Genomic DNA, 12,203 nt, shown 5'->3' on the forward strand with positions numbered 1-12,203 from the left:
TTGGCCAGTCTTAACTCCTATGTTACACAGTGAGTGCGGGTTCTGGATTTAGACAGCCTAAGTTTGAATTCCAGCTCCACTGTGTGTCCTTGGGCAAGCTGCTCATCCTCCTTTGCCACCGTTCTCTCTATAAAATGGGAATAATAAGTAGTACCTGTTTCATAGAATTGTTGAGATTAATCAACCATTTAGCACGCTTAGAACAGGGCCTTGCTGTTCAGTATAAAAGTAACAATAATAACTACAATATTGACCACTAACAAGTGTTCAACTTACTCTGTGCCAGGCACTTTTCTACATACAATAGCTCGTTTAATCCAACCAACCATCCTATGAGGTAGGTGCTGTCACTGTTCCTGTTTTATAGATGAGGAAATTGAAACACAGAAAAGTCTATTCAATATAAATATTCTTGTGTCTCTGCTGAACCTCATGTATACCTGGTTGTAGAATATTTAAACTATTGGTTTATGTGCTGGCTCTCCCCCATAAGTATGTGGGCTCCTCAAGTACGATGACTCTAGCTGTCTTTTTTTTTTTTTTTTGTGGTACGCGGGCCTCTCACTGTTGTGGCCTCTCCCGCTGCGGAGCACAGGCTCCGGACGCGCAGGCTCAGCGGCCATGGCTCATGGGCCCAGCCACTCCACGGCATGTGGGATCTTCCCGGACCGGGGCACGAACCTGTGTCCCCTGCATCGGCAGGCGGATTCTCAACCACTGCGCCACCAGGGAAGCCCTAGCTGTCTTTTTTGACTCAATAGTACCAGGTATACAGTAGGCGATAATATTGAATACATTGAAAGTAGCTTAATGGGAAGTGTTACTTTGGGCCATCAACATGAAAATACATATTTTTTCAGTATTGGCTCCCAACTGTTTTATATGGCTATTTCTGAGGCTTCATGGGAACAGCTTCCTTGATGACCTTTAGGCCAAATTCTGCAGCTTTTCAGTTCCTGCTGGTTATTAGCAGTTTCAGTCCAGTCCTGAGCCTCAGCCTGGTGTATTTGATAACGTCTCTCTCAGACTCCCTCCGTAGCTCCCCTCCCCTCCCCGCCAGTGCAGGGGAGGCTGTGGCTGCAGTGGCTGCTTGTTTCCTCGTGGCTGTTTCTCCTCCTGGAGCTTAGGTGGCGGGTAGGAGGGTGGCAATGGGGAGTAGGCAGAGATTTCGCCTTACTTAGCGGTCCAAGATGAGGTTTCCATCCTCTCTACACGGGTTGTTGCTGTATCTCCAGCTGATTTGCGGCCGGTCCCCTCTGAGGCAGGTGCCCAAAGCTGGGGCTCCCGTGGCTTGTGAGAGCCAGTCCTTTGGAATTCCATTTGGGAGTCTGTTGCCCCACACTTCCCGGCATGGAGCGCTGCCTCCTGTGCAACCTCTTCCCCTGACCCCGCTTCCCACCCCGCCTCAGTGGCTGCTGCAGGCACTGACGTGGGAGACCCCCTCTTAACGAGATGCAGGGGAGATGGCTCAAGCCCAGCTACCTTCTTAGTGTCCACTCCACCCAGGGGAAGCTTGCACACCCTTGTATGCTGCTGGGGACATGGCAAGGTGCCTCGCTGCCCTTTCATCTCCCAGGCCAGTGTCCTCTCCAAGTCTCTCTTCCCCTTCCCAGTTAACAGTTGCAAGCCTGTTGCCCAAGCAGCCATCTGTAGGGGAATGAAATGCCAGTCTTCCAGATCACTGGAACTCCTGGGCTTTATGAATGATTCTCCTGGAGTCCCTGCTGTGATGTAGGGGAGGGGATAGGCTCTTTCCATGAACACTGTCCTCCCTTCTCTTTACTCCTCCTATTACACTGATTCAGAGGATGGAGGGAGTCAAGGTGATTTTGGCCTCTCCATAAGCCCTTCAGGTTGGTGGCTGGCTCCTGCTCTTGAACTTAGAATGTCAGGATACTCGGCACCATTTGTCCTCTGCGCTGGGTTTTATCCCAAGTTCTGGGACTTCATTGCAGGATTGTTCACAATAGCCAAGACACGGAAGCAGACTAAGTGTCCATCAACATATGAATGGATAAAGAATATGTGATGTATAAATATATACATATACACTACATATATTACATGTGAAATATACATTTTAATATATATTTTAAAATATGTAATGGAATATTATTCAGCCACAAAAAAGAAGGAAATCTTGCCATTGGTGACAACGTGGATGGACCTTGAGGGCGTTACGCTAAGTAAAATAAGTAGACAGAGAAAGACAAATGCTATGTGATCTCACTTATGTGGAATCTAAAAAAGCCAAACTCATAGAAACAGACAGGGGCTGGGAGGTGGAGGAAATGGGGAGCTGTTGGTCAAAGGGTACAAACTTTCAGTCATAAGATGAATAAGTTCTGGGGATCTAATGTACAGCCTGGTGACTCTAGTTAACAATGTATTATATACTTGAAGGTTGCTCGGAGAGTAGATCTTAAATGTTTTCACCACAGGCACCAAAAAATGGTAATTGAGTGAGATGATTAACTTAATTGTGGTATCATTTAGCAATATATGTGTGTATCAATTCATCATGTTGTTTTACCTTAACCTTACATGATGTTATATGTTAATTATATCTCAAAAGAGCTGGGAAAAAAAAACAAAACAAAAGTAGGGGCATTTCCAACTTAAAAAACATCTTCCAGGGATAATATAGGAGACACAACACTTTATGTCATAAGTGATTCTGTGAAATAGACCACAAAGTTTAATGTGTTTCTTTAACGTATGTCCCTTCACACCTGTATCTATGACTCTGTGAACTGTGTTCAGAAATTAGAGTGACTGGAGTTTTTTCCTCAATTATATGCCCAGGCAACTGCTCTTTGAGTTAAGGAATGTGGCCCCTGTGAGAAGTACTTGAAAAAAACAGTTGTCCCCTGAACTAGGAAGTGAGGTAATGTGATAGTTAAACTAGTTCAAATTAACTCATAATGGGAACAAAAAACCCACAACAAAGTTCTGGGACAAGAGATACTCAACATCCTGTTACTATAATTAGCAAATTACAGAGTAGGGTCCTGTTTTCAGCAGATAATTAGCATTTCTAACCCTTAATTGTCTCGTCTGTAAATGGGGGGATATGCCTTGGTAGAAGCAGGACCAGATCACATCTTGAGATCTCTGTTAGGTTTAATGTCCTTAAATCTATGAGGTTCATGCTTTTAGGGTTGCCTGAATTCAGAGTTTCTCTCGTCTTTGTTTTTTTCAAGTTAAAATTATATTAATTAGGCACAAAAAATAATGAAATATTGCCATTTACAGCAACACGGATGGACCTAGAGATTATCATACTAAGTGAAGTAAGTCAGAAAGAGAAAGACAAATATCATATAATATCACTTTTGATAATACAACTTAACTTATTTACAAAACAGAAGCAGACTCACAGACATAGAAAATAAGCTTATGGTTACCAAAGAAAAAGCAATGGGGAAGTATAAATTAGGAGTATGGGATTAACAGACGCACATCACTATACATAAAATAGATAAACCACAAGGATTTACTGTACAGCAGAGGGAACTATATATTCAATATCTTGTAATAACCTATAATAGAAAAGAACCTGAAAAAGAATATATATCTATTTATATGCATAACTGAATCACTTTGCTGTACACCTGAAACTAACACAATATTGTAAATCAATTATAGTTCAAAAATATTGCACTCATGTCGAAGCACTTCAGAGTTGTGAAATGCCTGACCTAGAAAGGGGTGCACCCTAACTGGGAGAGGGGAAGAGGGGCTGTGTTCGTATGTAGGAGGGAAATGGCTGCAGGGCTGTGCTCTGTATATAATCTCTTCCCGTCTGCTAGGGGCAGGGCTGTGAACACAAGCCAAGAAGTCTTTCAGTTATTTGCTGGCAAGTCTTCCTCTAAAAGAAAGACCATTTGGATGGCAAGGCTAATGAGGGTTTAGCCTGGACCCCCCGGGGCACCTGGTGCAGGAAATATGTATTTCACAATGACTCTTCACAAAATATCGTACTAGATGCTGTGTGGGAAAGACAGCTGCAGAGTCATAAAAGGACGCCAGGTTTAGGATCAGATCTGAGCTTAAAACCTACCTCTGTGGTTTAGTAACTGTGTGTAGAGAGTGTGTGATAGTAAATGTTTAAAAAATCAGCTCTCTCTCTCAAAAAAAAAAAAAGCTCTGATTTGTAGCTCTTGTTGATTTCTGAGGTAGAAATATCCCCACTATGGCTGATTTTAAGTTACCAATATGCCAGTGAACGTGAGGTTGGAAAAAGATGAATCCATTCAGCTCAGCTCTCACGAGCCAGCTCCAGCCTGCCGCACCGTGTGATATTGAACACATCATATAATTTCTCTGAGCATCCCCAGTTTCCACATTTGTAAAGTGAGGATAATACTCGTATCTACCTTACAGGGTTGCTATGGCAGTTAAAAATGTATTTGAAAGCATTTGGGAAAGAGTAGGATTCAATTTATTATTGATGCTGCATCTGGGCTTCCTTTATTTCTCATCACCTTGGAGTTTATAAAATTTAAAGGACTTTCACCCAAGAAAAATTCTAACCGATGGAGAGTGTATATGTGCCTGTTGTGGGAGTTGGGACGGGATGGAGAGAGTGTTGAAGAAAAAAAAAAAAACAAGAAATAAAACAAAAAGACAAAATAACATAGTTTCCTCTGAACTATTATATGATTTCCTAAAATCACAAAAGGCTATAGGAGCTAAAAGGAACCTAGAGACTAGCTAATCCAACCCACCTGCCCGTTAAAGATGAGGAAACTGAGTCAGAGAACAGAAGTGACTTCCCTGAGGTTCAGCCCTGCTGTGTCAGTCCTGAGCAGAAGCTGAGTCTGCTGACCAGCTGTCCGGGGCTCATCCTGTGAGCCCGCCTCTTTTCAGCCCACATTTGTTGGCTTGAGCAAAGAGTGATGGGAATCTAAGGCTTCCATTCACACTGGTCAGGAAAAGTGATTTGGCTCAATCATCAGAATAGCTCTTTAAACCAGTGGTCTCCAAAGTGAGCTGCTGGAAGGAAAAAAAAAAAAAGAAAACTTCCATTGATTTCTCTATTAAAGAGTAAGAAGTAAAGAAATTATCTGTGAGGCTTCTGGCAGGAAATAATCTTGTGTAGTTCCATTGAAGGGACTACCCAGACAGGTGTGGGCAGGGTTAAGGGAACACAAAAGGTGCTGAGGCCCCCCAGAGAAGAGCAACAAGGAAAATCACTTCTCCCGGGTTTGGGGAGGAGCCTCGTGATGGCTGGAGCCATCAGGAGGGTTTATGTGGAGGAGGGCTGCAGCTTCTGCCAGAGACCAGGGGCCAGTCAGGAGAGAGCAGGCAAGAAGGACCCTGAACTCTTTCTCTTTCTGCTCTGGTCTCGGCCAGCACCTGCCATTGGACAAACCCAAGCAGATGCCAATTGGCAAGAGAGTCTGGGGGCCGCAGACCTTTGTGGTCAGCCTGCTAGGGCGCTGAGCTAGGCAGCGGAGCGGAGAATGGATCTTCGGGGCCAAGCAGAGAACAACCAGCACAAAAGCTTTACAAGTGTTTAATGTCTGGATTGACAGTGGTCCTTTCTGTCCATCCATCAGCTGTCCGTCAGTACCCAAGGCACCTGGGCCTCAGTGGGGAGTGGAGGCCAGTGGTACGCAAAGTTGATCGTTTGTTTGCAGTGTACTGTGACATAGTGTAACTTCTGTATGCCTGACTAAATGGATTTATGGATTACAGTACCTAGTTTTAAATAAACAAAATCTCACAAAATGGACAGATGCTTTAAGAAGTTTCCTAGTTCCTCTCAAAGAAACAGCGGAATGACGATACTACTATTGCAGATGCAAAGGGACAGAAGAATGTGAGCCACGAATATGGCTCTTCACTGGCTGCATTAGCTTAATGATAAGCTAATGAGATCTGACTAAAAATTGGCCACAAAGTTCATAATGATCACAACTATTTGAAATATCGATTTATGTCCATTATTACTAATGATGACTGTCCTCCTATGTGTGCATTATGCTTTGAAATATTAGTTCATGATAGTAGTGCCTGCCAATACTTCATAGATAGATAAATAAATACACATATATTGGGTTTATGCTTAAAAAATGTTTATTGATGGGATGGTTGGAGACCACTGGTTTTAAACGATAAGCAAAGGCTAGAATTGTGGGGGTCATTGATTTAGTTATTATGTTTCTCTTTAGAGACAGTGAAGGCTACATGGTTTTTCTGCCTAGAGCACATAATGCAAAAAAAAAAAAAAAGATAGTGGGCTTGTGAATAATAATAACAAACGTTTATGTAAAGCTTATTATGTGTTAAGCATGGCTCTAACCACACAAAAAGTATTAATCGTGTAAAATGCAGCAACTCAATTACTCCTCAAAACAATTCCATGATGTAGGTACTGTCATTATCCCCATTTTACAGATAAGGAGACTGAGGCAGGTCAAGGTTTAGTACAGCCAGGAAGAAGCAGGGCAGGGTTCATACTCAGGCAGGTTGGCTTCAGATTCTTTGCTCGCTATGCCTTGCTGCCTCTCTGAAGGAAGTAGGGGCTCCTTGGAGTAATTTTGAAATTAAGAAAAAACGAAATTGCAAAGTAAAATTAAAACAATTGAATACAAGTTTAAAAAGTACAAAGAAAGGGGAGTCACTCAAGTACTCTTATGTGGGTTAAGAGTGACTGTTTCCTTGCACTCCTTGGCATCTGCCGAATGTTATTTCTCAGGATGTGGTAGCTGGCTAACTGCCTCTTGTAGCCACTAGATTCCACTCTTCCTCTGGTTTTTCTCCCTTGCCCTCTGAAGCCTTCTTCTAGACTTTTCTCGCCTTTGTTCTCTTTCTAGGAGCTTGTATTTATTAGTCAGGGTTCTCCAGAGGCATAGAACCAATAGGATGTCTCTCCCTCTCTCTCTCCATCTCTGTATAGATAAATATAGTACCCCCTCCCCCAGATATAGATATATAGATGTTGCAGGAAAGGGGACCCCTTCCAGGCCCCGAGAGTGGGCTCTTGTCTAACACTCAGAAATGAATTGTCCGAGGAGACACGTGTGCTGACAAAGCAAGAGACTTGATTGGGAAGGGGCGCCCGGGTGGAGAGCAGAGGGGTGAGGGAACCCAGGAGAACTGCTCTGCCATGTGGCGCGCAGTCTCGGGTTTTATGGGAATGGGGTTCGATTCTGGGTTGTCTCTGGCCAGTCATTCTGACTCAGGGTCCTTCCTGGTGGTGCGCGCAACCTCTCAGCCAAGATGGATTCCAGCGAGGAGGATTCTGGGAGGTTGGTAGGACATGTGGACTGGCGTCTCCTCTCTCCTTGAGACCTTTTCCATATTCTTCTGGTTGATGGTAGCTTGTTAGTTCTGCGTTCCTTACCAGGACCTCCTGTTGTAAAATGACTCACGCAAGTGGCTACTATCTTGCCTGGCCTGGGCGGGCGGCTTCGGTCAGTGTTTCCCCTAACATAGAGATAGATTTTATTCTTTAAAATAAAATACTTTGTTCTTTAAAATCTGTCTATCTATAGAATTTATGTATTTTAAGGAATTGGCTCATGCAATCGTGGTGGTGTTGGCAAGTCCACAGTCTGCAGGGCAGGCTGGGCGGCTGGAGACAGAGCGAAGAGCTGATGCTGCAGTTTCAAGTCTGGAGGCAGGATTCCTTCCTTGGGGGCGGAGGGGTGGGTGGGCGCAGGCTTTTCCTCTTGAGGCCTTCAGCTGATTGGATGAGGCCCATCCACATGGTGGAGTGTAATTTTCTTTACTCAGGGTCTACTGATTTAAATGTTAATCACATCTAAAAATTACCTTCACAGCAATATCTAGGTTGGTGTTTGACCAAACAAATGAGTACCATGGCCTTGCCAGGTGGACACATGAAATTCCCAGTACAGGGCTCCTTGAAGAGATCTGGGGTTCATTTGGGCTTCTGTTAGTTTTCTAGAACGCTGGTGAGGCTCAGGCACTGGGACCGCAGGGAATACAGAGAGCTTTAGTTGTCTCCAGAAGGGAAATCTGCCCAAACTTCAGTGTTTTGTTTTTTGTTTTCAAGAAGCCATTTGAAACCACCAAATGGGCTTGGGTGGTAAGTCTTGGTCTCTGGTTCTTAAGCCACGGTCCCTGGCTCCCAGATTTCAAATGAGGAGCCGCTGTTCATACTGATTCAGGAAGAGCATATAGTAGGCTTGTGTCTGATGCTGCACTGCTCTCTTTCTCGGAAGCACGAACTCAGTTCTCCCTCTCTGAATTCCTCTGGTACTTTGTCCCTCACTAGGGCGCTCGGAACTTTGGATCGTATGTTGTGGTTGGTGTCCACTCTCTTGCCCACCTGGGGACCAGCTCGGTAAAGTTCTCTGAGAGCAAGTGCTGAGTTCACACTTCTGAATGGCTGTTCCGGTGCCCAGGACATTGCTGCTTCATAAACATGGCTTAAACATTGGCGACAATTTGAAATGCTGCTTCTCTGTGATGCTTCTTGGGTACAAACCTGATTGGCGTCAGCCTCAATGAAGCCCATGTAGAATTGGGAGGGAGGCAGCTTTACCCCTGTCCCCGACAGGCAGAGCCCTCCTGTCCAGTTTTTTGCGGGTCCGCATATCAGGGCGGCCAAGATCACTGCTGCTGATTTAGGCTGTGCCTTTTATTTGCAGACACTCCTCACTCAGCGTGGGATGGGGGACATGCAGAGGAGGGATCGGTGGGCATTTCCCTGAAGGGGCGGAGCTAGAGGGTCTGCCTGATGCGCTCTCCCGGCCTCCTGTGTGGCCGTAACACATCCCCACAAACCTAGTGGCTGAATACAAATTCATTAGAAGGTCAGAAGTCTGGCATAGGTCTCACCGGGCCAAGGTCAGGCAGGGTGTCAGCAGGGCAGGGTTCCCTTCTGTAGGCTCTAGGGGCTGATGGTTTCCTTGCCTTTTCCAGATTATAGACTTGGATATCATTCCTCGTCTCTTCGGGGAAACATTATTCTACCCATCATAGCAGCCTTATGATTCCCATTGTAAAATAAGCTATTAGTGTAAGATATGATTTTTAATGGAAAGGTATAAAAATTTCACTAACTTTAATAATGCTAGATTTTTTAAGAGAATTTGAGATATGTTTACTAAATTTATAAGTTATTAATTTACTTGGGAATGCTTTGCTTATTAGGGTTGAAGCTTTGAGCAGGTATTTGAAGTGCTTATTTTTTTAAAAAAGCAAATGCATTAGAGTTACAATTGCAGTTTTAAAATGTTTAAAGGAATATTTATTGTTTGTAAAAGGGACTTGTTTAGTCTGTCCAATGTGACTTTATCAAGCAGTAATAAAAGGCCCTCTTATTTCCTATGAAAACTTACTAGACTTGTAAACGTTTAGTTGAACTTAAAAGAAAGTTTAATGAACACTAGGGTTCCACATTTGTTACTTTTTCAACTACCATTAATTTTTAACCAAGACACTATAAATAGTTGTATGCACGGAAGCTCACGCTGATTCTTACTCTAGTCCAGGGTAAGTTTGTGGTCCTGAGACTTTCAAAAGCATTTTATGAATCTGTGCATGGGTTTATTCATTGATTCAGCCCAGGCATTGTGCTAGGTACAAATAAGATTACAGTGTAACAAAGTCCATATGCAAAAAAGTGATACAGAAGGTGAGATTTTCTCAGTTGGAGGAAGCTTCAGCCAGGAGGTGGTCCTAAGGAGCAATAGATGCTTATCAGACAGAGGGGCTGGGAAAAGCATTCTAGGCAGGTGGAATGGCCTGAGCAAAGAATGCATGGGATATGTAGGGAATGGTGAGATTTTGTGATCCTGTTGGGAGTTAAAAAAAAAAAAATCTCCAATTATCCTCAGTTGCCTTTTTTTTTTTTTTTTTGTGGTACGCGGGCCTCTCACTGTTGTGGCCTCTCCCGTTGCGGAGCACAGGCTCCGGACGCGCAGGCTCAGTGGCCGTGGCTCACGGGCCCAGCCGCTCCGCGGCATGTGGGATCTTCCCGGACCGGGGCATGAACCCGTGTCCCCTGCATCGGTAAGCAGATTCTCAACCACTGCGCCACCAGGGAAGCCCCCTCAGGTGCCTTTTATGTCATTTTCTGATGGAGTGTTAGTGGCAGGATCAGGGCAGGTTCCAGAGTAAATGTGTCGAGGAAGTCTGTCATCCATGGGTTAGTCACTTGAGCATATTATACCCAACTAGGAATGCAGTGCAATTCCTAACCCGATTCTCTGGCTGCTCAGGACATCATAATTATTAACATTTACTGAGCTCATATTTTATGTGCCCGGCTCCTAGCACTTTACCTGTATTAGCTCACTTAACCCTCACAGCCATAGCAATAGATTTATTATCAACAGAGTTGAGGAAACTGACACAGAGAAGGGTGTTAAGGTGACAAAAGTCACACTGCAGGTAAGTGACAGGACCATGATCTGAACCTTGCACAAGCTGTTTCCTCTTTCTGGAATGCTCATGCCCTCATCTTCTGAGGCTGGCTCCTGCTCACCTTTCAACATCACTTCCTCAGAGAGCTCCCCCTGCCCCCAACTCACCTGGTTATTCTACATCTCAGTGCCTTGTTTATTCCCTTCATAGCACTTATTACAAATTAAATTCATCCCCTACTTGTATTTTTGTTTCCCACTAGAATCTAAATTCCATTAGGATAGAGACCCCATCTGTCTTGTTCACCATCCTATACCCAGTGCCTTGCACAGTGTAGCATATAGTAGCTGTTCAATAAATGTCTGTTGCTGAGTAAATTAATACTGACTTTAAAGTTCATTATTCCCAAAACATTCTATTATATGAAAAGTAAGTGGAAATACCCCCATTTGAGCATAATACTGTATTTCTGATTCAGGTTGGTACTCAGCAGCAAGCTTAGTTTTCTATGTATTCCTAGAAAATTTTACAACAATGATAAGTTTCTGGGAGAAGGAGTACAACTTTCACTCAGCAAAAGATAAACATACTCAGTTCGATAAAAAACCAACTTGAAGTGACATGCACCAAAAATGCACCAGTGTGTGTTGTTGGAAAAACCTTTATTGCAATTCAGTGTCAAAAAATTTTTACAAAAATACGCCACCGTCTGGTACAAACAACTATAAAAAAAGAAATCAGTTCATCATGCAAGAAAAGAGTGCAAATAATTTATACAGAAGGACTCAGCTCACACAATATTAAATAAACATCTTCGCATGTAATTGGTCTAACCTTAAACTTTTAGTTAAAATGTTCAATACCCTATTGTATTTTTAATTTAAAAAGTACTTTAAAGCTTCTAAAGCTTAGGATATGGACTTTAATATACACCCCCTCTGGCTAGGGTGATTGGCACTTGGTAGAATAAAGATGGCGCCAAGTGTTCTCAAGTGTAGAGCACTGCTTGGAGCCTTCTGTTTAACAGACTTGTGTATCATAATTAAACAAACATTTCTATACTCAAAGACAGAAAAAGTCATGTTCAAACTCCAGAAGTAATGTTGTAGCAGATGGAGTTTCAAGAAGTTCAGAGTTTTGAAGCAGCCATCCATTTTTGGCCAGACGGAGCAGGGCCTGAGTTTTGAGAGATCTCTCAGAAGGCTTTGTTTGCTGAGTTCAAGGACACTTTGAAAAATGTCTAGCAGACAAAGTCATGAATATCGTGGTCCCCTGCTCCTTGCTGCCTCATGGAACAACCCCCCTTCACTTGTGAGGTTTAGCAGAGAGTGATCTTCCACTGGGTAGAAGCTTATTGGATCTCACAGCAGGTACCAAGGAGATGGAAGGGATGGATTAAATGCACCTTTTAGTCTAAGGGGAGAGGAAATACCTGCTTGGTTACCATCAGAACCTCAGTTTCTAGAAAGCAAGCCAGCTGCTCAGCCATTATCTGTCTCAGGGGCCACCTTTATAATTAAAATCTAATTATCCAGGGAAAAATAAATTTGTCAAAATAGGCTGCTTACTTTGTGGCAAGCAGGTTGTACTCACTAGTGTGCGGTACTCACAGCAGAGTCAGAGGTCTGTAACGATGTTAAGCAACTCCTGAACTTCTCCAGGAAGAATCAGGGACTTAAAATGTCTTTAAAAGTTAACGGCCAGACACCGAACACTGGACATGAACTGCCTTCTGCAGCGAAGGTCTTGAGAAGAATCAGCTCAGGTGTCACATGTGTCCAGCTACAACAAAAGGTGCTGGGGCAGGGGTTACGAAGTTAAGGCCTCTGAAAGTCCCAAGTTTACGCTCAGGCCCA

This window comes from Kogia breviceps, chromosome 17 (genome assembly GCF_026419965.1).
Source record: "Kogia breviceps isolate mKogBre1 chromosome 17, mKogBre1 haplotype 1, whole genome shotgun sequence".
Taxonomy (NCBI): Eukaryota; Metazoa; Chordata; class Mammalia; order Artiodactyla; family Physeteridae; genus Kogia; species Kogia breviceps.